The following is a 26,722-nucleotide window of genomic DNA, read 5'->3' as shown; positions in this document are numbered from 1 at the left end:
AGTTCGGTAGCTGTAGAGCTAGGCCTAAACAACTAACACCATTCTTAGTTGTTGTGGCGTGCAGATAGAGCAATGTTAGCTCTTAACAATGTCCCCTCTAGATATAGAAAGCTTCAAAAGGTGTCTGAAGGTAAATCAGTCAGCCCCTAGAACTTAATAATCCCAAAAGGAATCAATTATTTGCCGGAGCTCCAGATCAGTGCGACTACTTGCTTTCAACAGGTCCTTTTTTGTATCATTTTCTGGCGACTCCAATGCCTATGTCAGTTGGAGTACCTCAAGGCTCTGTCTCAGGTCTTCTACTTTTCTCCATTTATACTGTACGTCTACACTGAGTAAACTTATCAACAGCTATGGCTTCAAATATCACCTCTATGCTTATGATATTCAGATCTACCTCTACACCCCTGCTCTCTCTCCCTCTGTCCTTTCTCAAGTCATCGACTGCTTATCTGGCATTTCTTCCTGAATGGCCTCTCACCACCTGAAGATTAACATGTCCAAAACTGAACTCCTTCTAATCCCCTCTCTTACTCTACTCTAAATTCGGACTATTTTATAACTGTTGGCATCTCTATCTCCCTATCACCCCAAGTCTGCTGCCTCAGTTACACTTGACTCCAATCTGTCTTTCATCTCCAACATCCAATTGCTCTGTTCCTCCTGCCACAACCACCTACACAATATCTTCAAACTTCATCCATTTCTGAGCGCTGACACCACTAAGCAACTAATCCACTCCCTGGTAATTTCCTGACTTGACTACTGTAATAAGCCACTATCTAACCTTCCTCTCTCCCACTTCTCCCTCCTTCAATCCATCCTTAATGCCTCTGCCAGGCTAATTCACCTTTCCCCCCGCTCAGTTTCTGCCTCCCCTCTATGTGAGTCCCTTCACTTGCTCCCCATTCACTGCAGAATTAAATTCTCACCCTGACCTAAAAAGCCCTTACCAACTCTACCCCCCACCTCCTGTCCTCACTAATTGACAAATATACTCCAGCCCACCAACAATGACCTGCTCCTTTCATCTTTTACCATCACCAGCTCACTGGAATGCACTTCCTCGCACTGTCTGACTTTCCTCTGATCTGTAAAATAGAAGAAAGAAAGGGGCGCCTCATGTGTAGAATCACCAAACCAAAAAATACAAAGCTTATGCACTTGAGCCAAATTGTTACTCACATTTAAAATAAGCACCCCAATGTGCTAAAGGAAGCAGACTGACATAATATGATGTATTTGAAACACAATGCCTTATGTATAAGAATAATATGTTTGGTTTGTTTGGATCAATGCATAACATGTGTCTTATGGACACGCCCATTGTGGGTGTTGTTCTTTAATCAATTGTGCATTGGTAGCATAAAGGTTTAAATAGCAGGATAGAGGTAAGGTGTATACATGCCTGAGGAAACGGCCCTTCAGTGCTGAGAAACGTGTTGCATTAGAGGGTATTACCCCCTTGACCACTACTTGTTATATTCATTTAATATTTTGATTTTTAAATTTCAACTTTTGTTTTCAGTTTTTTTAATAAAAATGTTTTTTTTACTATAACACAAGTATAGTGGTTTTTACCTTACCTCTCATTGCCAAATATTGTGCTGTTTGTGTATTTATCCTGTTTTTGGACCATATCGTTGCCAACACCTGGAGTGGGTGAGCTGATACGCCCAAAACTAAAATTATCAGTCTGCATCTACCAACACATAGGTGTGCTATTGGACATTGTGAGTACCCATTTGGCATAATTATCTCCATTGTTCCATCTATTTGGTTGATCTGCACATGTGGTTTCCTTTGTTGTCTTGACTCACCATTACAGACACACCTGGCAGGGATATCCTGGAGTGGGTGTACTGACACACCATATTATGTCAGTCTGCTTCCATTAGCACATTGGGGTGCTTATTTTAAATGTGAGTACCAATTTGGCTCAAGTGCATAAGCTTTGGCTTTTTTGGTTTGGTGATTCTACACATGAGGCACCCCTCTCTTTCTTCTATTTTACAGTTTATCCAGTATCTTCTGTGAAGAGGAGCGCAGCCATCATTCACACTAAGGACATATATGATTTTTTGCATTTTTGCACTATCACAGTGGCTTTCAACATGGGACTTTGATATAATTGTATGTTAATAGGTACAAGAGCCATATATTGAATGAGCTGTGTATGTTTTTTTTGTTTTTTTTGTATAGTCTATATATTATATATGCCCCCTCTCTTTTTTTTTTTTTTTTTTTTTTTTTTTTTTTCCAACAAGCTTTATTGGTATAAATAATAATTTTACAATTGCCATGGAAACACTCCGGCGTGGTATAACATAGACAAAAAAGAAAAAACAATGAAAGTGAAATATACGAAGAGCAAGACCAGTAATGACCATTGTATGTAAGTCCAAGGATCCATGCATTTGTTGAGTCCCACATAAAGTTCTGGTCTTGGACATAGTAGCTTGTGGATTTTTCTTTTTTATAAGATAACACATGTGGATGAAACTTCCACATTAACATTTAAACAGGGCAAAGCAATGCGACAGAGATCTATGTAAAAGATAGAAAGGTCTCACTGATGTTGATATACGTGAGAGGTAAGTTACAGTCATCAAGGAGTTAGTTAAGTGATAGGGTATAAGGTCTAGCAAACCAGCGCGGAGGAAGTATGGCTCCAGGGTGAGTTTCCAGATGAGTCAGATGTGTCCTAGTTTTGAGATGTGTTACGGGAGATGATGTGGCTGTATAAGGTGTCGGGGTGACTAGGAATTATTAGGTAGTTGTGGCGGGGGTCTAGAAAGTGTGAGAGTGTATGTTTCCCAATAAAAGGACATGGCGCAGTAAAAATCCATCCTTTTTGTTTTCTGATAGTGAAACCTTTCCAGGGAAAGGAGAAGAGTGACATTATGTACCCAGTCTTTTTGAGTAGGAATGTGTCGCTGTTTCCACAGTCTAGGGATCAGTTGCTTGGCCCCACTAAGCATGATGTACAATAAGACCTGTCGGTATTTGCATTTGATCTTAGGGGGTTTGTTAAATAATAGCGTCAAAGGATTGAAGGGGATAGATGTATTGAGTACCTTTTGGATTTCTCTATGGGTGTCCAACCAGAAAGGCTGAAGTGTGGGGCAATCCCACCAGATGTGGAGGAGTGTACCAACTTGTTTGCAATCTCTCCAACATAGTGGGTCTGTGTGAGGGTAAATCTTAGCGAGTCTGCTGGGGTAAAGGTACCATCTTTCTAAGAGTTTTATGTTCGTTTCAGTGATTCCCATTGAGGAGGGGGCCTTCCCCATTTGTTGAAATATAATGTCCCACGTCTCAGAGGGGATCTCATGGCCTTGCTCGACTTCCCATGCTTTTGTATATGATGGAAGGTTTTTGGAGTGTAGAGTAATTAGTATTTTATATATCTTAGAGAGAGTGCCCTGCGCTAATAATGTGGAGTGGCATAGTGTTTCGAATGGATTTAGGTTTCTTACCAGGTTATGTTTGTCTTTATGGTGGGAGAGAAAGTGTGCTAATTGTAAATATTCGAACCATCTATCAAAAAAGCTAATGTTCCTGTCCGCAAGGGCGGTTTTCTGAATGATGGTGCCTCTTTCTAGAACAAGATGGCAGGGCAAACCCGCTGATAGTGTGTACCGGTCCTGGGTCCGTTTTTGAAGTAGTGGAGGAAAATCTTTGTTGTGTAGAAGGGGGGTAAGTGGTGAGGGTATGGTCGATATGCCTTTTTGTGAACCTATAAGGTGGTCCCAAGTGGAGAGTGTATCAGTCACTAACGAGGGTGTAAGAGAAGGTAGTGTCCTATGTTGCCTGTATGTCCAGCAAACTGACCCAAGACTTCGAGAAGTAGATAGATCATGCTCAAGCTTGACCCATTCTTTATCAGTACTGTTTTTGCACCAGTCGACTATTCTGGTCAGTTGTGCTGCCTGTGAGTAAAATAAAAGGTTGGGTACTCCCAGTCCCCCCTCATCCCTTTTCCTATAAAGGGTGGTTTTAGAGATTCGGGGGCGTTTATTTGCCCAAATAAAGCCGTTAACGAAAGATTGCACACTACGAATGTAATGTAAGGGGGGTTGTATGGGTAGGGCTTGGAACATATATAAAAAGCGAGGCAGGATGCTCATTTTGAATGCTTGGACTCTACCAAGCCAGGAGAGGAATTTGTTGCGCCAGGCTCTCATGTCTGTTCTGATGGAGTCAAAAAGGTGTTGGTGGTTTAGTTGGTGTAGAGCTTCTTTTGAGGTCGTTAGTTTTACCCCTAGGTAATTTATGGAAGAAGGTTGGAATCGGAATTGGTAGTGATTAGTGATCTGTTGGGCTGTCTGGTCTGAGATGCCAATACCTAGAAACTCTGATTTCTGCTTATTTATTTTGAAATTGGAGAGAGTACTGTAAATGCCCAAAGCCGGTAAAAGGGCCTCTAGAGATTGTGGGGGGGAAGTCAGTGAGAATAAAATATCGTCCGCGTAGAGTGTTAGTTTGTAGTGGGTATCTGCTATATAAATACCGTGGACTTTTTCATCATTCCTGATCCTGGAGGCAAGAACCTCCATGGCCAGAATAAACAATATGGGGGAGAGAGGGCAACCCTGTCTCGTTCCATTTGTTATTGGGAATGCATTTGACAGGGAATCGTTTAACTTAATACGGGCTTTCGGCATATGGTATAGGGCAAATATTTTCTCAATGAGTTTGTTGCTCAGGCCAAAACGAGTGAGCGTTGACCTAAGGAACAACCAATCCAGCCTATCAAAGGCCTTCTCGGCATCGATGGCAAGGAAGATAGAAGGAATGTTTTGTGACTGCGTGTATTCGATTAAGTTTAGGATTTTGATGGTATTGTCTCGCGCCTCTCTTTTGGGGACAAAACCTACTTGATTTGTGTGAATTAGTTGGGGGAGGAACTTATTAAGTCTATTAGCTATGAGTTTAGCGTAAAGCTTAACGTCTACGTTTAGTAGTGAAATGGGGCGAAAATTAGATGGGCTATCTGCGGGTTTTCCGGTCTTAGGGATCACTGAAATGTGTGCTTCCAGCATAGGGGGGAGAAAGGGGTGTTCCTGGTCAACTAAGTTAAATAAGGTACAGAGGTGTGGAAGCAGAGATATGCCCCCTCTCTTATCTTTGATATTTCCTCTGATCTGCCCACCTTTAAACACTCCCTAAATAAAAAATTTTCAAGGAAGCCTACCACCCAACTCAATAACAAATGAATTCTGCCTACTAAATAACTACATTCATTTAACTTGTTCCTAACATTAATCTCACCCTTGCAGTCCCCACCTCCTGTTTTTCACCCTCCTATTCTTCTAGATTGTACGTTCCCATGGGAATAGGGCCTTGATTCCTCCTGTATTTGTTTGATAAATTTTGTCCCTTTATAAATATTGTATCATCATCATGCTTTTATGGTTTGTACCCATGGACTGCCTTGTGGAATCAGTTGGCGCTTATAAATAAAATAATAATGTTCTAATGCATTTTACTCCAAATCACCAAGAGCCTGGCTTATTGTAGATCATTAATAAATAATTGTAAATAGACATACAACTGAAAAAAGAATGCTAGACCCTGGTGGTAAAAACGATTACTGCTTTACCAAAACAGCACAAAAAGCTTAATAAAAAAAAGCTAACATATGTGCATTCATACCGATCCTTTATTAAATAAACAAAAAGTCATACCAACTGTACGTTTTAAAAATACTTGAACCTAAACTAAATATCTTTCCTGAAATATTCTGTGAGATGATACATATTAATTACATAAATACTGCAGCAAACAATTAAATAAATATAGGCTAGGCTCCGACAATCAGGGAGCCTTATTTAAAGGACCATAAACGATTTTGAGCTATGTGCATATTATAAAAGTGTTAACTGAGGTAAAACAGTATGTGGAAAAAACATTTTTCAATAAAATTTCCAAATATCTGCAAAATGACTTAAGTGTTGCCAAGTGTTTCTTGCATCACCTCCCTTATCAATGTCTTACTCAAAGCCCTGATGTATCATGTAACAAAGGCCTAGATTTAGAGTTTGGCGTGAGTAGCCGTGAAAATCAGCGTTAGAGGCTCCTAACGCTGCTTTTAGGCTACCGCCGGTATTTGGAGTCAGTCAGGAAAGGGTCTAACGCTCACTTTTCAGCCGTGACTTTTCCATACCGCAGATCCCCTTACGTCAATTGCGTATCCTATCTTTTCAATGGGATCTTTCTAACTCCGGTATTTAGAGTCGTGTCTGAAGTGAGCGTTAGAATTCTAACGACAAAACTCTAGCCGCAGAAAAAAGTCAGTAGTTAAGAGCTTTCTGGGCTAACGCCGGTTCATAAAGCTCTTAACTACTGTGCTCTAAAATACACTAACACCCATAAACTACCTATGTACCCCTAAACCGAGGTCCCCCCACATCGCCGCCATTCGATTACATTTTTTTAACCCCTAATCTGCCGACCGCCACCTACGTTATACTTATGTACCCCTAATCTGCTGCCCCTAACACCGCCGACCCCTATATTATATTTATTAACCCCTAACCTGCCCCCCACAACGTCGCCGCCAGCTACCTGCAATAATTAACCCCTAATCTGCCGACCGCCACCTAGGTTATACTTATGTACCCCTAATCTGCTACCCCTAACACTGCCGACCCCTATATTATATTTATTAACCCCTAATCTGCCCCCCTCAACGTCGCCTCCACCTGCCTACACTTATTAACCCCTAATCTGCCGAGCGGACCGCACCGCTATTATAATAAAGTTATTAACCCCTAATCCGCCTCACTAACCCTATAATAAATAGTATTAACCCCTAATCTGCCCTCCCTAACATCGCCGACACCTAACTTCAAACATTAACCCCTAATCTGCCGACTGGAGCTCACCGGTATTCTAATAAATGTATTAACCCCTAAAGCTAAGTCTAACCCTAACACTAACACCCCCCTAAATTAAATATAATTTAAATCTAACAAAATTAATTAACTCATTAAATAAATTATTCATATTTAAAGCTAAATACTTACCTGTAAAATAAATCCTAATATAGCTACAATATAAATTATAATTATATTATAGCTATTTTAGGATTTATATTTAGTTTACAGGTAACTTTGTATTTATTTTAACCAGGTACAATAGCTATTAAATAGTTAAGAACTATTTAATAGCTAAAATAGTTAAAATAATTACAAAATTACCTGTAAAATAAATCCTAACCTAAGTTACAATTAAACCTAACACTACACTATCATTAAATTAATTAAATACAATACCTACAATTATCTACAATTAAACCTAACACTACACTATCAATAAATGAATTAAATACAATATCTACAAATAAATACAATTAAATAATATGATCGGATCAGCCAATCGGATTGAACTTGATTCTGATTGGCTGATTCCATCAGCCAATCAGAATTTTCCTACCTTAAATCTTGGATGACGTCCCTTAAAGGAACCGTCATTCTTCAGTTGGACGTTGTCGGAAGAAGATGGGTCCGCGCTGGAGGTCTTCACGATGGAGCCGGTCCTCATCGGATGAAGATAGAAGATGCCGCTTGGAAGAAGATGGTTGCCGGTCCGGATCTACTCTTCTTCCCGGATAGGATGAAGACTTTGGACCCTCTTCTGGACTTCTTCAGCTGTCGGATGATGGATGTCTAGCCCCCGCTTGGGTTGGATGAAGATATCGGAGCCAGGATGGATCGGTGTGATACCCGGTGAGGTGAAGACAAGGTAGGAAGATCTTCAGGGGCTTAGTGTTAGGTTTATTTAAGGGGGGTTTGGGTTAGATTAGGGGTATGTGGGTGGTGGGTTGTAATGTTGGGGGGGGTATTGTATGTGTTTTTTTACAGGCAAAAGAGCTGAATTTCTTGGGGCATGCCCCGCAAAGGGCCCTGTTCAGGGCTGGTAAGGTAAAAGAGCTTTGAACTTTTGTAATTTAGAATAGGGTAGGACATTTTTTTTATTTTGGGGGGCTTTTTTATTTTATTAGGGGGCTTAGAGTAGGTGTAATTAGTTTAAAATTGTTGTAATATTTTTCTAATGTTTGTAAATATTTTTTTATTTTTTGTACTTTAGTTAGTTTAATTAATTGTATTTATTTGTAGATATTGTATTTAATTCATTTATTGATAGTGTAGTGTTAGGTTTAATTGTAGGTAATTGTAGGTATTTTATTTAATTTATTTATTGATAGTGTAGTGTTAGGTTTAATTGTAGATAATTGTAGGTATTGTATTTAATTAATTTAATGATAGTGTAGTGTTAGGTTTAATTGTAACTTAGGTTAGGATTTATTTTACAGGTAATGTTGTAATTATTTTAACTATTTTAGCTATTAAATAGTTCTTAACTATTTAATAGCTATTGTACCTGGTTAAAATAAATACAAAGTTACCTGTAAAATAAATATAAATCCTAAAATAGCTATAATATAATTATAATTTATATTGTAGCTATATTAGGATTTATTTTACAGGTAAGTATTTAGCTTTAAATAGGAATAATTTATTTAATAAGAGTTAATTAATTTTGTTAGATTAAAATTATATTTAATTTAGGGGGTTGTTAGTGTTAGGGTTAGACTTAGCTTTAGGGGTTAATACATTTATTAGAATAGCGGTGAGCTCCAGTCAGCAGATTAGGGGTTAATGTTTGAAGTTAGGTGTCGGCGATGTTAGGGAGGGCAGATTAGGGATTAATACTATTTATTATAGGGTTAGTGAGGCGAATTAGGGGTTAATAACTTTATAATAATAGCGGTGCGGTCCGCTCGGCAGATTAGGGGTTAATAAGTGTAGGCAGATGGAGGCGACGTTGTGGGGGGCAGATTAGGGGTTAATAAATATAATATAGGGGTCGGCAGTGTTAGGGGCAGCAGATTAGGGGTACATAGGGATAATGTAAGTAGCGGCGGTTTACGGAGCGGCAGATTAGGGGTTAATAATAATATGCAGGGGTCAGCGATAGCGGGGGCGGCAGATTAGGGGTTAATAAGTGTTAGGTTAGGGGTGTTTAGACTCGAGGTACATGTTAGAGTTTTAGGTGCAGACGTAGGAAGTGTTTCCCCATAGCAAACAATGGGGCTGCGTTAGGAGCTGAACGCAGCTTTTTTGCAGGTGTTAGTTTTTTTTCAGCTCAAACAGCCCCATTGTTTCCTATGGGGGAATCGTGCACAAGCACGTTTTTGAAGCTGGCCGCGTTCGTAAGCAACTCTGGTATTGAGAGTTGAAGTTGCGTTAAATATGCTCTACGCTCCTTTTTTGGAGCCTAACGCAGCCATTCTGTGGACTCTCAATACCAGAGTTATTTTAAAGGTGCGGCCAGAAAAAAGCCAGCGTTAGCTACGCGGGTCGTTACCGACAAAACTCTAAATCTAGCCGAAAGTGTGCACGTGAGGATAATTACTTATGCAAGTAAGGGGGGGGGGGGTTGAGGAGGCACATCAGATACTGCTATTGTTTGTTGCCAAGAGGGTTACTTGTTTCAATATGGATAATGTCACATGCTTTGTGAAAGCTTCAGCATTATACTGTGCACTGCTTTAGTCAGGTGTCATGTAAATCTGCCCCCTCCCGTGCATGTGCATTAGTGCATTCTGCAGAAGCTATGGTCTGGATAGCACCTTCCATATATGGAAATGCCCAGGGGGGGAGCTTGCTGCAAACCAAATTATGCCTGAATTGAAGGGGTTAATGAGGGTTAAAAAAGAAACCATTTTGAAGGTAAGCTTTGCCTGCATTATATATTTAGAAACTTATGTTAGTTCATACCATTTAAAGGTCCCTTTAACTTAAATATTACAATGTCTAGCTGCAGATTTTCTAATTCGTAATGTGGACAAATAATTAAGCTTAAATCCTTAAAGTTAAGGTAAGCGGTTTAAAAAAGGAGAGACCAAGCTCTCCTGAGAACCCCAGATGCACGTTTCACAATAACGCTTCCTCAGAGGGGGTGCGGGCTTCCGCTGTTTGAGTGTATTTACTAGTATACAGAACAATTCCCTGATGGTCATTGGCACTTTGCTGTATCTTTGCATTATCCAAATGGTTAGAGGTCTACTGTAAAATATTCTAAATAATCCATGGAATATATCTATATTTTTTCAGTATGTTAAATACTTTTTAATACAACACGCAGAGAATGTCCAGCACTCACTTACAAGCTCTCAGCTAAGATTTAAAAATGGAAAGGTTAGTTACCGCATCTGGCCAAATGGGACAAGCTCAGGCACCACATCAAGGTCCTTTCCAATACCTGAGACCCTAAAACACCCACACAATGCAAGCTCTCAAATCCAAACAAACTGGGAACAAGGGAAGGGTGCAAAGGCTTATGTGATCACCCTAGACATATACAAAACACGGAAGGGGACTGCACTCTCACACCGGACTGAGCACACATCCCATGACCCTGTAACATGCTCAGCCCTGGGTGCTCACCGGCACTCACAGGAAGATGTGCTGTCCCCAGAGTCACAGGCAGTTAACCCCAGACAGGTCTGGGTGCAAGAACCATAGGGAAAATTACAAAACAAATCAATACAACACACAATTTTTAATATTTTGTAAAATTATTTTATATTTATTGTTTTACTAATTTGCCTAAATATTACTATGTTTATTACGCTAACTTGAACACATTAAAATCTAATTCGCAAAACCCGATACAGATTACTTATATTTCACATTCCTATTAATAAATATATATTTATATACAGTGTACCTGATAGGAATAAATATACAGGTATAGAAATATACACACATACAATAAAAATGATATTGGAATGTGAAATATGTACAATAAATATATAGTAAAACACATAAATACATATATATATATATATATATATATATATATATATATATATATATATATATAATAATTCAAGGGAAAATGGACAGAAAAGTTGCATTTAATTTTATAGTGTTGCTAGAACAAATTAGATAATCTAAGTGTTCTAATATAAATACCAACTCATATAAATGGGTATGTTGGTATATTAGTCAATATTATGGTGCAGACCCATTATATAATTATTAACCAATGGCAAAGAAGATCTAGTGGTTTAAAATAAAATCACTATAAACACTGGGGATTCAGCACTCTTTTTTGGAAAAGTTTAAAAAAAAAAAAAACACACTTGGCAACACTTACTTAGTTTTTAACAAGGCTAGGTTTATTTTCACACTGTGTCAAGCGCAGCCTCATTAGGATGTCAGCACCCATTAACACTGGGTAAAATGAATGTTGTGGTTAAAACAACAAATCAAAATATATTCACATATACTAAACAATTATTAGGACCGGTCCATGTGAGATGACAAACAGCTTGTAAGAGCTAAGTAGATTACGAGTTTTGCGGTAACAGAGGTGTGGTGCTAACGAGCCTTTTTTTTTCACCGCACCCTTAAGACAACGCTGGTATTACAGGTTTTTTTAAAACCTGGCGTTAGCCACAAAAAGGTGAGCGTAGAGACAAAACCTACATTATCCCTATAAACCCCTAATCTGCTGCCCCAAACATCGCCGAACCCTACATTATATTATTAACCCCTAATCTGCCCCCCCCCCAACGTTGCCGCAACCTAACTACATTTATTAACCCCTAATCTGCCACCCACAACGTCGCCACCACTATAATAAAGTTATTAACCCCTAAACCTAAGTCTAACCCTAAGTCTAACCCCCCCTAACTTAAATATAATTTAAATAAAGCTAAATAAAATTACTCAATTAAATAAATTATTCCTATTTAAAACTAAATACTTACCTATAAAATAAACCCTAAAATAGCTACAATATAATAATAATTACATTGTATCTATCTTAGGGTTTATTTTTATTTTACAGGCAACTTTGTATTTATTTTAACTAGGTACAATAGTTATTAAATAGTTAATAACTATTTAATAACTACCTAGTTAAAATAAGTACACATTCACTGTAAAATAAATCCTAACCTAAGTTACAATTACACCTAACACTACACTATCATTAAATTAATTACCTAAACTAACTACAATTAATTACAATTAAATTAAATAAACTAAAGTAGGAAAAACAACAAACACTAAATTACAGAAAATAAAAAAATGATTACAATAATTTTAAACTAATTACACCTACTCTAATCCCCCTAATAAAATAAAAAGCCCCCCAAAATAAAAAAAATTCCCTACCCTATACTAAATTACAAATTGCCCCAAAGTAATCAGCTCTTTTACCTTGAAAAAAAAGACAATACCCCTCCCAACATTACAACCAACCACCCACACACTCAACCCTACTCTTAAACCCACCTAATCCCCCCTTAATAAAACCTAACACTACCCCCTTGAAGATCACCCTACCTTGAGACATCTTCATCCAGCTGGGCACAAGGGGACCTCCAGAGTGGCAGAAGTCTTCATTCGATCCGGCCAGAAGAGGTCCTCCAAGCGGCAGAAGTCTTCATCCAGACAGCATCTTCTATCTTCATCCATCCAGAGCGGAGCGGGTCCATCTTCAATCCAGCCGACGCGGAGCCATCCTCTTCAAATGAAGCCCAAGCATAGAATGAAGGTTCCTTTAAATGACGTCATCCAAGATGGTGTCCCTTGAATTCTGATTGGCTGATAGGATTCTATCAGCCAATCGGAATATCCAATTGGCTGATCCAATCAGCCAATAGGATTGAACTTCAATCCTATTGTCTGATCCAATCAGCCAATAGGATTGAGCTTGCATTCTATTGGCTGTTCCAATCAGCCAATAGAATGCGAGCTCAATCCTATTGGCTGATTGCATCAGCCAATAGGATTTTTCTTACCTTAATACCGATTGGTTGATAGAATCAGGCGTTAGCCCAAAAAAATCTTAACTACTGACTTTTAAATGCGGTAGGAGTCTTGACAGGAGAGGGTCTACCGCTCACTTCTTCCAAGACTCGTAAAACCAGCGTTAGGCAAATCCCATTAAAAAGATAGGATACGAAATTGATGTAAGGGGATTTGAGGTAAGCTCGAGTCGCGGAAGAAAAGTGAGCGGTACACCTTTACCTGCCAGACTCGTAATACCAGCGGGCGTTAAAAAGCAGCGTTGGGACCTCTCAACGCTGCTTTTTGAGGCTAACACAAGAATCATAATCTAGCTGTAAGTAAGTGTTGCCAAGTGTGTGTTTTTTTTTTATACTTTTCCAAAAAAGATTGCTGAATATATATCTCTGTGTGTGTGTGTGTTTGTACATTGGAGCCCTTTGCCGTCAAATACCTGGAAACATGAGATATTATTTTTATTCAATATTAATATTTTATAATGTGTTTAACTTTTTATGTAGTGTCATTATTTTACATTACAATGTTCTTCACGTAGTATAGAAAATATTCTATGTATTTTTAAATTATATTCATATATATATATATATATATATATATATATATATATATATATATATATCTGTATATTTCTATACCTATATATAATCACATATCTATATATATATATATCCATCATATATAAATTATTATATAAAAATATTTATTAAAGTATAAATAGAACGTATTCTTCTTTTGAAGAACATTAGAATGTGAAATAGTCATTTTTCATGTCAGGTTGAGCGCTCTTGAATAAATGTGATTGGGTGTTAGTTGTTTTTTTTAGTTTTCACGCTTCATTAAAGTTTTTGGGGTAAAACGTTAATGTAGTCACAATATTGTAAGTTCCACTTTTTGCGCACAACGGTTTTTCGCTTGTGCGCTAACTTTTTTTACTCTTAACTCATAGTACGAGCACAACTCAATGTGGGCAAAAAGCATCCATCTATCAATGTTATTGCTCCAGCAGGAGCACTAATTTGTGCTCCACTCGTAATCTAGCCCTATATCGGTTTTGACTTTTTTATTGTTTTTGTTTTCTTGCAGTATTATGTGTGCATGTTTTGTTAATGTTTGTCAAGAACATTATTAAATAGGTTTTGGGGTGTTATGAAAGTGCAGAGTTTAATCAATATAGTTTTCATCCCAATGTGTACATTAAAACAGCATACATTTTGTCGTGTGATTAGCAATTACTAGCTTTGCATCATCAACCATATAGGAATTACTGCTTTCTTTAACATGTGATTGAAATTAAATCATCCTATAAACTTTTCTTTTGTCCAGTGCAATCTTCAACATCTTGATTGGGTAAATATATTTTATTTAGGTCATTTGCATGAACTTTATCTTCAATGATCAGTTCACTTTATTAAATGGTGTCCAGAGAACTATCTTAATACATGTGCACTCATAGATGCTAAGCCTTTTTCACACTGCTGTACTAAGCCTTTTTCCTTTTTTTTTATTGCTGCTTACATTTTGACACTATTTTAAGTTAAATTTCAGTACCCCACACAAATTATATATTCATTTTTTCAGCAGATTCAGAATAAAATCATTATATTTATACTTAAGAGCATGTGAGAAAGCTTCAAAAAAATTGAAAAAACAAGTATATTTTGATTGAGATTTTAAAAAATAATAATGAAAATGGCCACCTTTCTAAATTGTCATCAATGGTAGTCAAATGTGAAAATAGGACCCATATGGGCTTTTGCTGGCTATAATATAAACTAGATGGACTCCTTTGTGTCAGTACACTTTTACCACATAGATAATCTGGCTATACAGATAAAACTTAATTCCCCAGCAAAATCCACGTGTTGTGTTTTTACTATTTAAATAAATAATGTTTGGGGACTTATGGCTTTTTAAGACTACCACCATTGAAAGAGCAGTAGTTTATATTTCCAATTAAAGTTCTTGGTGTTCTGTAGTTAGTGCTCACTCCCGTAGAGTTATTTAGGAGTCAGCACTGATTGTCTAAAATGCATGTCTTTCAAAATCACTGAGATAAGTGGCAGTCTGCAGAGGCTTAGATACAAGGTAATCACAGAGGTAATCAGTGTATTCATATCACAGTGTTGGTTATGCAAAACTGGGAAATGGGTAATGAAGGGATTATCTATTTCTTTCATGTAATTGGCAAGAGTACATGAGCTAGTGACGTATGGGATATACAATCCTAACAGGAGGGGCAAAGTTTCCCAAACCTCAAAATACCTACACCCACAATTCAGTTTTACAAACTTTGCCTCCCTATGGAGATGGTGAAGTAAGTTTGTGCTTGATTTTCTTCTGAGATATGCGCTTCTCAGCATTTTGAAGCCCGATTCCTCTCAGAGTACAGTGTTTGTCAGAGGGATGTGAAGAGAGTATCACCTATTGATTCTATGGTTTTCCTCACGGGTAATCTTTTCAAAGGTTCTCTGTTATCAGTTGTAGAGATTCATCTCCTTCCTCCCTTTTCAGATCGACGATATACTTTCATATTCAATTACCTCTACTGATACTGTTTCAGTACTGGTTTGGCTATCTGCTATATGTGGATGGGTGTCTTTTGGTGAGTATGTTTTAATTACTTAAGACACTCTCAGCTATGGTTCGGCACTTTATGTATTAATTTAAAGTTTTAAATATATGTATTGTACTAATATTTGCCATGAGTCAGGTTTATGTATATTTCCTTTTGCAGACTATCAGTTTCAAAATTGGGAAAACATACTTAGGAAGCTATTTTTTCTTACCTGGGGTATAGTTTTTTCTTCAAATTGACTGCTTTTTCATTAATTTTTGAGGGCAAAATTAGGCTCATGAGATCTCAAAATGCTGATATTTATTGGGTCATTCTTGACGTGAGAATTTTTTCGATGCAAAGGTACATTCGGTGATGCAAATTCATAATTTCTGGCGTCTTAGTTGACGCCAGGTTTCCTTACACAAGGTTGCGTCTGCCGCGAGTCGCATCATTTCCAGATGTTAGCACCAAAAAAGTTAATTTTGCGTTGTGCGTCATACTTGGCACCAAATAATTTAATTATTTAAACCCCACTTCCTATATGCCTCTTGCCTTTTTTATGCTCAGAGGGCTATGCAGTTTGCATTTTTTTTCCCATTCCTGAAACTGCCATATAAGGAAATTGATAATTTTGCTTTATATGTTGTTTTTTTCTCTTACAATTGCAAGATGTCTCAATCTGATCCTGTCTCAGAAACCACTGTTGGAACCCTGCTGCATGATAACAGTTCTACCAAAGCTAAGTGTATATGTTGTATGTTAGTGGAGATTATATCTCCAGCTGTAGTATGTAACAGTTGTCATGATAAGCTTTTACATCAGTACTAGTACAATACCTGTTGTTCCTTCAACATCTAATGTACATGATATCGCTGTGAATATAAAAGATTTTATTGCTGATGCAATTCAGAAATCAATGAGGCCTATTTATCAAAGTTCTTGCGGACCTGATCCGACAGTGTGGATCAGGTCCGCAAGACCTCGCTCAATGTGGAGAGCAATATGCTCTCCGTATTCAGCTTTGCACCAGCAGCTCACAAAAGCTGCTGGTGCAACACCGCCCCCTGCAGACTCGTGGCCAATGGGTCGCCAGCAGGGAGGTGTCAATTGTGTTGATTCCTGTCCGCCTGCTCAGAGCAGGAATACAGGGTTATGGAGCAGCGATCTTTAGACCGCTGTTTCCTAACTGCTGTTTCTGGTAAGTCTGAAGACTCGCCAGAAACACGGGCCCACAAGCTCCATATAGAGCTTGATAAATGGGCCTCTTTGCCTGCTATTCCGCCTTCTAATAAATGTAAAAGATCTTTTCAAACTTCTCAAAAGGTTGATGAAATTTCAAATGACCGACAACATACTGAATTATCCTCCTCTGATGAGGATCTATCTGGTTCAGAAGCTCCTACCTCAGATATTGACACTGACAAATCTACTTATCTCTTTAAGATGGAGTATATTAATTCCTTGTAAAAAGAGGTGTTGATTACTTTGGATATTGAGGAAACTAGTCCTCTTGATACTAAAACTAGTAAACGTTTAAATTCTGTTTATAAACCTCCTGTGGTTACTCCAGAGGTTTTTCCAGATACTGATGCTATTTCTGATATGATTTTAAAAGCGGGAATAGGCCTGATACTTCTTTTATTCCTTCTTCTAGGTTTAAAAATTGTATCTTTTGCCAGCAGTTAGATTGGAGTTTTAGGAAAAAATCCCCAAAGTTGATGGGGCTATTTCTACACTTGCCAAACGCACTACTATTCCTATGGAAGATACTACTTTTTTAAGGACCCTTTAGATAGGAAACTTGAATCTTATCTAAGGAAAGCTTATTTATTTTCTGGCTATATTCTTAGGCCTGCTATATCCATGGCTGATGTTGCAGCTGCATCAACTTTTTGGTTGGAAAGCTTAGCGCAACAGGAAACAGATTCTGATTTGTCTAGCATTGTTTGCTTGCTTCAACATGCTAATCATTTTATCTGTGATGCTATTTTTGATATCATCAATATTGATGTTAAATCTATGTCTTTAGCTATTTTAGCTAGAAGAGCTTTGTGGCTCAAATATTGGAATGTTGACATGGTATCTAAATCTAGATTACTATCTCTTTCTTTCCAAGGTAACAATTTATTTGGTTCTCAGTTAGATTCAATTATTTTAACTGTCACTGGGGGGAAGGGAATTTCTTTACCTCAGGATAAAATATCTAAGGGTAAATCTAAAACTTCTAATTGTTTTCGACAGAATAAGGAACAGATAGCCAATCCTTCCACCAAATAATCTGGTTCCAATTGGAAACCTTCTTCAAATTGGAATAAATCCAAGCCTTTTAAGAAACCAAAGCCAGCCCCCAAGTCCGCATGAAGGTGTGGCCCTCATTCCAGCTCAGCTGGTGGGGGGCAGATTAAAATGTTTCCAAAACATTTGGGCATATTCTGTCCAAAATAAATGGATTCAGAGTATTGTCTCTCAAGGGTATCGAATAGGTTTCAGTGTAAGACCTCCTGTGAGAAGATTTTTTTCTCTCACACATTCCAGCAAATCCAGGAACAGGGTCTTGGGTTTTATTCAAATCTATTCATTGTCCCAAAAAATAAAATTCATTCAGGCCAGTTCTGGATCTGAAAATTGTGAAGCGTTTTGTAAGAGTGCCAACTTTCGAAATGGTAACTATAAGGACTATTCTGCCTTTTGTTCAGCAAGGTCATTATATGTCCACGATAGACTTACAGGTTGCATATCTTCATATTCCGATTCATCCAGACCAGATTCTCTTTTCTAGACAAGCATTACCAATTTGTCGCTCTTCCATTTGGCCTAGCGACAACTCCAAGAATTTTTTCAAAGGTTCTCGATGCCCTACTCTCTGTAATCATAGAACAGGGTATTGCGGTGTTTCCTTATTTGGATTATATCTTGGTACTAGCTCAGTCTTTACATTCTGCGGAATATCACACAAATCAACTAGTGTTGTTTCTTCAAAGACATGGTTGGAGGATCAATTTACCAAAAAGTTCCTTGATTCCTCAGACAAGGGTCACCTTTTTAGATTTCCAGATAGATTCAGTGTCCATGAGTCTGTCTCTAACAGACAAGAGACAAATAAAATTGGTTTCAGCTTGTCGAAACCTTCAGTCTCAATAATTCCCTTCAGTGACTATGTGCATGGAAATTTTTGGTCTCATGACTGCAGCATCGGACGCGATACCCTTTGCTCGTTTTCATATGAGACCTCTTAAGCTTTGTATGCTAAATCAATGATGGAGGGATTATTAATCAAAATTAATATCCTTAAATCCCAATGTTCAACTCTCTCTAACTTTGTGGTTAGATCACCATCGTATAGCTCAAGGGGCCTCTTTTGTTCATCCAACCTGGACTGTAATCACAACAGATGCAAGTATTTCAGGTTGGAGAGCTGTCTGGGGATCTCTGACAGCACAAGGGGTTTGGAAATCTCAAGAGGCGAGGTTACCAATCAATATTTTAGAACGCCGTGATATTCTAAGGGTTCTTCAGGTTTGGCCTATGTTGAAGAGAAAACCATTCATTTGTTTTCAGACAGACAATATCACAACTGTGGCATAAGTCAATCATCAGGGTGGGGATCACAGTCCCTTAGCTATGAAAGAAGTGTCTTGGATAATTTCTTGGGCGGAATCCAGCTCTTGTCTAATTTCTCTGATACATATCCCAGGTGTAGAAAATTGGGAAGTGGATTATCTCAGCCCTCAGACTTTACATCCGGGGGAGTGGTCTCTCCATCCAGATGTGTATTTTTCAGATTGTTCAGATGTGGAGTCTTCCAGAAATAGATCTGATGGCTTCCCATCTAAACAAGAAATGTCCCAGGTACTTGTCCAGGTCCAGGGATCCTCAGGCGGAGTTGGTGGATGTGTTAGCAGCTCGTTGGTTTTATTAACTTGCTTATATCTTCCCGCCTTTAGTTCTTCTTCCGAAAGTGATCTCCAAGATCATCATGGAACAATCATTTGTGTTTTTGGTAGCACCAGCTTGGCCTCACAGGTTTTGGTATTTGGATCTTGTCTGGATGTCCAGTTGCCAACCTTGGCACTTCCTTTAAGATTCAAAAAGCATATACAGCAGCACTGAGGAAAAGGAGTAGCAGGGCAATCCAATAGTTAAAAAATATAACTTTTATTTAAACATGTGTTAAAAGAATACATAGCTCCAAACTCCCTGACTAGTTTCGTGCCCTATAGGCACTTAATCATAGGGTAAGTTTGTCAGATGATAGTACCTCTATTTAAAGGGACCAATACACCTGTATACAATTAAAGGAAACAACACATACATAAAATACAAATATATGCATATCTGACAACAAATAATTCCATTTGCATGCACCAATTCTAAGTAAGAAAAAGCAGCTTACACAAGCTAGTTTGAATATGTTTACATTGTTCATCATATGTTATATATGTAATTTATGTTATTATATGTCTGATACTGCAACAAATACACATAAAAAAGACACCAATACTACATGGTCTAAAAGACACATTCCAAATGGTGCTTAACTATTCTATGCATAAATCCAGAATTGCTATAAAACTGGATCATTAATTATGCAGTTTGATGGATCATCAAAAAAAGACCAAAAAAAGAACAAAAAAGAAATTTATTTATAATGATTTGCAAAAAGAATTTCTTTTCAACAATTTGAAATTGCAAACCATGATTGGTATTTATGAAAGCCCATCAAAGAACACATATGTAAAAAAACAATTATTATGGAAAAGTTTTATATAAAGTTAAGGGATAAAAATTCACTTGAAAAAACAAACAAATCCCCAGAGGACCAATTTGTAAAAAATACACATGATTTCATAATTAACATGTAATCGGATTCACCAATTATTGTTAACTTCTATTCAAAAATAATTTTTTCAAAAACAACACACATACTGTGTATTTTATGTTGAATATGAAATTATTGTTATATGAAAATATCCCTGAACCATTACATTTATTATATAGAAATATGTACAGATATACACTCATTCACAGAAATGTATGGATCTTAAAGTGACTACTCCACAAAATAGCTCATGTCCCATTCACGATTCAAACCCAGGGGGGTGATGGTTCTCAATTTGTAAATCCAATATAATTCTTGTTTTGACAACAATTTACACCTATCACCCCCTCTGGGTGGGAACATGATACGATCAATGACTTGAACTTTCATACTGAATATGTTGGTCATATGTATAAGATTAAAGTGCCTAGCTATCGCAGACTCTTTTACATATTCCCTTGTATCCCTTATGTTCTCGCTAATTCTGGACCTCAGTTCCCTCGTCGTTTGACCTGTATACTGTAGGTGACAGTATTTGCATTCCAGAAGGTAAACCGCAAAAGTAGTTCTGCAGTTGGCATAGAATTTATGTGAAAATTCTTCTCCCGTTTGCGTACTCTTAAAGCTGTGACAGATTGGCAAATGCAAATTTGTGTCGAAAAGACCACAAACTTTGTCTTCCAAGTTATCCCCTAGTTTGGTTTGTTCTGATAAAACTGACAAAAGTGATTGGATTAAAAAGAAAGGCACCTATAGGTGTGGACATGGCCCCTGTGTCACTTGTAGTCACATTAGCATAGGTAATGGCTTTAAGAGCACGCAAACGGGAGAAGAATTTTCACATAAATTCTATGCCAACTGCAGAACTACTTTTGCGGTTTACCTTCTGGAATGCAAATACTGTCACCTACAGTATACAGGTCAAACGACTAGGGAACTGAGGTCCAGAATTAGGGAGCACATAAGGGATACAAGGGAATATGTAAAAGAGTCTGCGGTATCTAGGCACTTTAATCTTATACATATGACCAACATATTCAGTATGAAAGTTCAAGTCATTGATCGTATCATGTTCCCACCCAGAGGGGTGATAGGTGTAAATTGTTGTCAAAACAAGAATTATATTGGATTTACAAATAGAGAACCATCACCCCCCTGGGTTTGAATCGTGAATGGGACATGAGCTATTTTGTGGAGTAGTCACTTTAAGATCCATACATTTCTGTGAATTAGTGTATATCTGTACATATCCTATATTATAAAAGACAAGAGTTTGTCTGAAGATCGCACGCGCACCCACCCGACGAAACCAGCAATGCGAGGACCGGGCAAAGAGCACAGCTGCTCGCACGCGCACCCCTGCAACCAGCAGCGCGCGGACCGGGAGAGAGAGAGAGAGAGAATATTAAAATTAAATATAACACAACACGGCCCGTGTGAACGGGCTTTAGGACTAGTTTCTATATAATAAATTTAATGGTTCAGGGATATTTTCATATAACAATAATTTCATATTCAACATAAAATACACAGTATGTGTGTTGTTTTTGAAAAAATTATTTTTGAATAGAAGTTAACAATAATTGGTGAATCCGATTACATGTTAATTATGAAATCATGTGTATTTTTTACAAATTGGTCCTCTGGGGATTTGTTTGTTTTTTCAAGTGAATTTTTATCCCTTAACTTTATATAAAACTTTTCCATAATAATTGTTTTTTTACATATGTGTTCTTTGATGGGCTTTCATAAATACCAATCATGGTTTGCAATTTCAAATTGTTGAAAAGAAATTCTTTTTGCAAATTATTATAAATAAATTTCTTTTTTGTTCTTTTTTGGTCTTTTTTTGATGATCCATCAAACTGCATAATTAATGATCCAGTTTTATAGCAATTCTGGATTTATGCATAGAATAGTTAAGCACCATTTGGAATGTGTCTTTTAGACCATGTAGTATTGGTGTCTTTTTTATGTGTATTTGTTGCAGTATCAGACATATAGTAACATAAATTACATATATAACATATGATGAACAATGTAAACATATTCAAACTAGCTTGTGTAAGCTGCTTTTTCTTACTTAGAATTGGTGCATGCAAATGGAATTATTTGTTGTGAGATATGCATATATTTGTATTTTATGTATGTGTTGTTTCATTTAATTGTATACAGGTGTATTGGTCCCTTTAAATAGAGGTACTATCACCTGACAAACTTACCCTATGATTAAGTGCCTATAGGGCACGAAACTAGTCAGGGAGTTTGGAGCTGTGTATTCTTTTAACACATGTTTAAATAAAAGTTATATTTTTTAACTATTGGATTGCCCTGCTACTCCTTTTCCTCAGTGCTGCTGTATATGCTTTTTGAATCTATATTTTCGGCTACACCGGTCGTTTTTACACAGCTTAGCACCCCTGTTACCTGTTAGCTGCCTGGATCCGCCTCTGCATATGGATTGTGCCGGAACTCCCTGCCTGTAGCAGCCTGGTATTGTTTGTCTGAAGCACTTCCTTTAAGACCAGACCTTCTGTCTCAAGGACCGTTTTTCCATCAGGATCTCAAATCATTAAATTTGAAGGTATGGAAATTCAACGCTTAGTGCTTAGTCACAGAGGTTTCTCTGACTCAGTGATTGATACTATGTTACAGGCTCGTAAATCTGTTTCTAGGAAGATTTGTTATCACATTTGGAAGACTTATATTTCATGGTGTTCTTCTCATAAATTCTCCTGGCATTCTTTTAGAACTCCTAGAATTTTACAATTTCTTCAGGATGGTTTGGATAAAGGTTTGTCTGCAAGTTCCTTGAAGGAACAAATCTCTGCTCTTTCTGTTTTATTTCACAGAAAGATTGCTAAGCTTCTGAATAGTCACTGTTTTGTGCAGGCTTTGGTCTGTATTAAGCCTGTCATTAAATCAATCTCTCCTCCTTGGAGTCTTAATTTAGTTTTGAAGGCTTTACAGGCTCCTCCTTTTGAGCCTATGCATTCTTTGGATATTAAATTACTTTCTTGGAAAGTGTTGTTCCTTTTGGCTATCTCTTCTGCTAGAAGAGTTTCCGAATTTTCTGCTCTTTCTTGTGAGTCTCCTTTTCTGATTTTCTATCAGGCTAAGGCAGTTTTGCGGACTTCGTTTAAATTCTTACCTAATGTTGTGAATTCTAACAACATTAATAGGGAAATTGCTATCCTAATCCGAAGAGTTCTTTGGAGAGATCCTTACATTTTTTGGATGTTGTAAGAGCTTTTAAATATTATCTTGAAGCTACTAAAGATTTCAGGAAGACTTCTAGTCTATTTGTTGTCTTTTCTGGTCCTAGGAAAGGTCAGAAAGTTTCTGCCATTTCCTTGGCATCCTGGTTAAAGCTTTTGATTTATCAGGCTTATTTGGAGTTGGGTCAGAGAATCACAGAGAATCACAGCTCATTCTACTAGATCAGTTTCCACTTCATGGGCTTTTAAGAATGAAGCTTCAGTTGATCAGATTTGCAAAGCAGAAACTTGGTCTTCTTTGCATACATTTACTAAATTCTACCGTTTTGATGTATTCCTGTATGCCTCTTCGAAAGCAGTTTTTGGAAGAAAAGTTCTTCAGGCAGCTGTTTCAGTTTTATTCCTCTGCTTATGTTTTACATTTTTTTCTTTTCAATTATGAAAAAAACTTATATTTTTGGATGTGGATTTAATTTTTTCAGCGGAAAAAGGGCTATTTTTATTTTTATCCCTCCCTCTCTAGTGACTCTTCTGTGGAGTACCACATCTTGGGTATTACTATCCCATACGTCACTAGCTTATCGACTCTTGCCAATTACATGAAAGAAAACATAATTTATGTAAGAACTTACCTGATAAATGTATTTCTTTCATATTGGCAATTGTCCATGAGACCCACCCTTTTTATGGTGGCTATGTTTTTTTGTATAAAGCACAATTATATTTCCAGTCCTTTTTTTGATGCTTTATACTCCTTATTCTATCACCCCACTACTTGGCTATTTGTTAAATTGAATTGTGGGTGTAATGAGGGGTGTATTTATAGGCATTTTGAGGTTTGGAAAACTTTGCCCCTCCTGGTAGGATTGTATATCCCATATGTCACTAGCTCATGGACTCTTGCCAATATGAAAGAAATTAATTTATCAGGTAAGTTCTTACATAAATTATGTTTTTTCTAACAAAAAAAAACCTTTTTTAAATATAATTTTCCTTTAAGGCAATCCATGTTTACAGTAAATATTTAGAAGCAAAAATATGAGGCATTGTGAGCCTCAATTCCTAACCCAGAACTCTTTGCTCAGCAGGAACACTGGGAGTTAGGTTTTATTAGGCAAGGTATGTACCTATGCTTTATGCAATGATATATTGTGTGTCAGTATAAAATGCTACATTTAATTCAAAATCAATCTCTGCTAAATTATTGCTTGTTCTATGTTATGGTTGTAATTGTATTGAAACCTAAAGGGCTAAAAAAAATTGTTATACAAATATCTGTATTATACATAATGTTATATAAATTGGTTTATTTGTTTGATTAATTCTACATTTAGAACATCTATCATTTTTCACTCTACTACAATGGTACTAAGGAAATAGACATTTTATTCTATAATATATGTTTGCAGACAACAGAAGTTAGAAATTGTAATTGCACAGTACCTTTTGTATTCATATGTATATACTATTAGATGCTTACTCTTATACTGTGTGTTTCAATTTCATGTTTTTTCTTCAGATGATAATGGTTTGGGTGCAGGTTGATGGAAAAGAGAATATTATGAAGTGAAACACAAAACAGAGGGGCGCCTCATGTGCAGATCAACCAAAAGTGAGCATTAAAAGATGCAACCAAAATCCAAAAATGGGTGCTCACATTTGGCAAAAGCACACCGATGTGCTGGTAGTGATGTGCTGATATATCAGGGTGTATTAACTCCCCCTTTCTCCAGGTGTTGCTCAGCCAGTTGAATCACAAGAAAGATCCAAGGATATGAACCTTAACTCTGTGTAGCTTTCGAATGGGAAAAACAAAGGTTCTTGAACTGTGCTTAAGTTTAAGAAAATGGTTTATTTTAAAACAACACATAAAAAAAAGCAGTGAGTTAAAATAGGGGTGCCCAAGTTTTACCCCCTATCTGCAACACGTTTCTCAGCAACTGTCATTTCATCAGGCATCTAGCATCTAGCATGGTGGTTCAATGCTATTTAAACCTATTGAAAACCAATGAGCCAACAAACTCACAGATCTCTCCGACCCTAAAAATTGTTAGACATAAATGGTGTCATACATATTAATAAAATATATATACAAACATGACTCTCTTTGTATCTTCAATACATATCAGTTAATGAGTAAATACACTCTTTATCTCCCAGATCGATCTTAAACAGGTTGCCTATTATTATGTTGCTTGTGCAAAAAAGCAACGAGAAATTTTGTTTGTGAAGATATAATCCCAGGTAGAGCAAGAAAAAATCACCAGCGCTCTAGAAGGAACACTGGTATAGGTAACCCAGCACCTACGGTGCAATAAGTGTAGTAAATTACCAGTATTGGTAGTGGTGTTGGTAGTTGCCACAGCTACAATAAAATGATAGTGTGTATGGGAGTGCAGCAAGAAGTGATGATAATAAGTGTACCCCTGACACTGTAATGAATGGTAATGAAAGAGAAAAATCAAAGTACTTCTGCGCAGCTACAAACAATTAGTATACAAGTAGAATCCAATATAATAGAGGAATCAGTTATTGTCAGTTGAGATGAGTCTTTATGGACAAAATATATATATGAATGGTATATATTTTGAATTAATATGCAGTAAATCCCAGGCAAAAAGAAGTGTATAGTTGTCTTCTTACCGGAAGGTACCTCAATCATATGAGGTAATGTGTAGTCATATGATATAGGTGGTGGTCTGTGGTCCGCCGCTGTCTGTGTTTGTTCTTTCCGTGCAGCCTTGTGTATGGTAGTCCTGGTTAAGGAGCTTCCTGAGTCTGGTGCTTCGATAGATCTTGGCGATATGGTAGAAGTCTTGTCCCGGGGTCTTTCCCAGTTGTCTCACTCAATGCGATATCCAGCTAAGGCCTTAGCGTCTATAACAGTCCGGCGTCTGTAACAGTCCGGCGTCGTCTGCTGGGAGAGAATGTCGGAAGTGAATGACGTCACTAAACTCAGCGTTCGGTGTGTCTCTTTCTGAAAACGAAGCACTGCTGTATCAATCAGGTGGGAGAAAAGTCGATCCGGCCTCTCCTTTGATGGTTGAAGACTGTTAAACAGGAAATAAGGAGAATGGGTGTGCACTTCACAGAATCCTCAATGGTTATGAGGTAAAACAAAAACAGTCTCAACTGAGACTGTTTTTGTTTTACCTCATAACCATTGAGGATTCTGTGAAGTGCACACCCATTCTCCTTATTTCCTGTTTAACAGTCTTCAACCATCAAAGGAGAGGCCGGATCGACTTTTCTCCCACCTGATTGATACAGCAGTGCTTCGTTTTCAGAAAGAGAC

Source organism: Bombina bombina, chromosome 6 (genome assembly GCF_027579735.1).
Source record: "Bombina bombina isolate aBomBom1 chromosome 6, aBomBom1.pri, whole genome shotgun sequence".
NCBI lineage: Eukaryota > Metazoa > Chordata > Amphibia > Anura > Bombinatoridae > Bombina > Bombina bombina.
Note: the sequence above shows the minus strand (reverse complement) of the source record.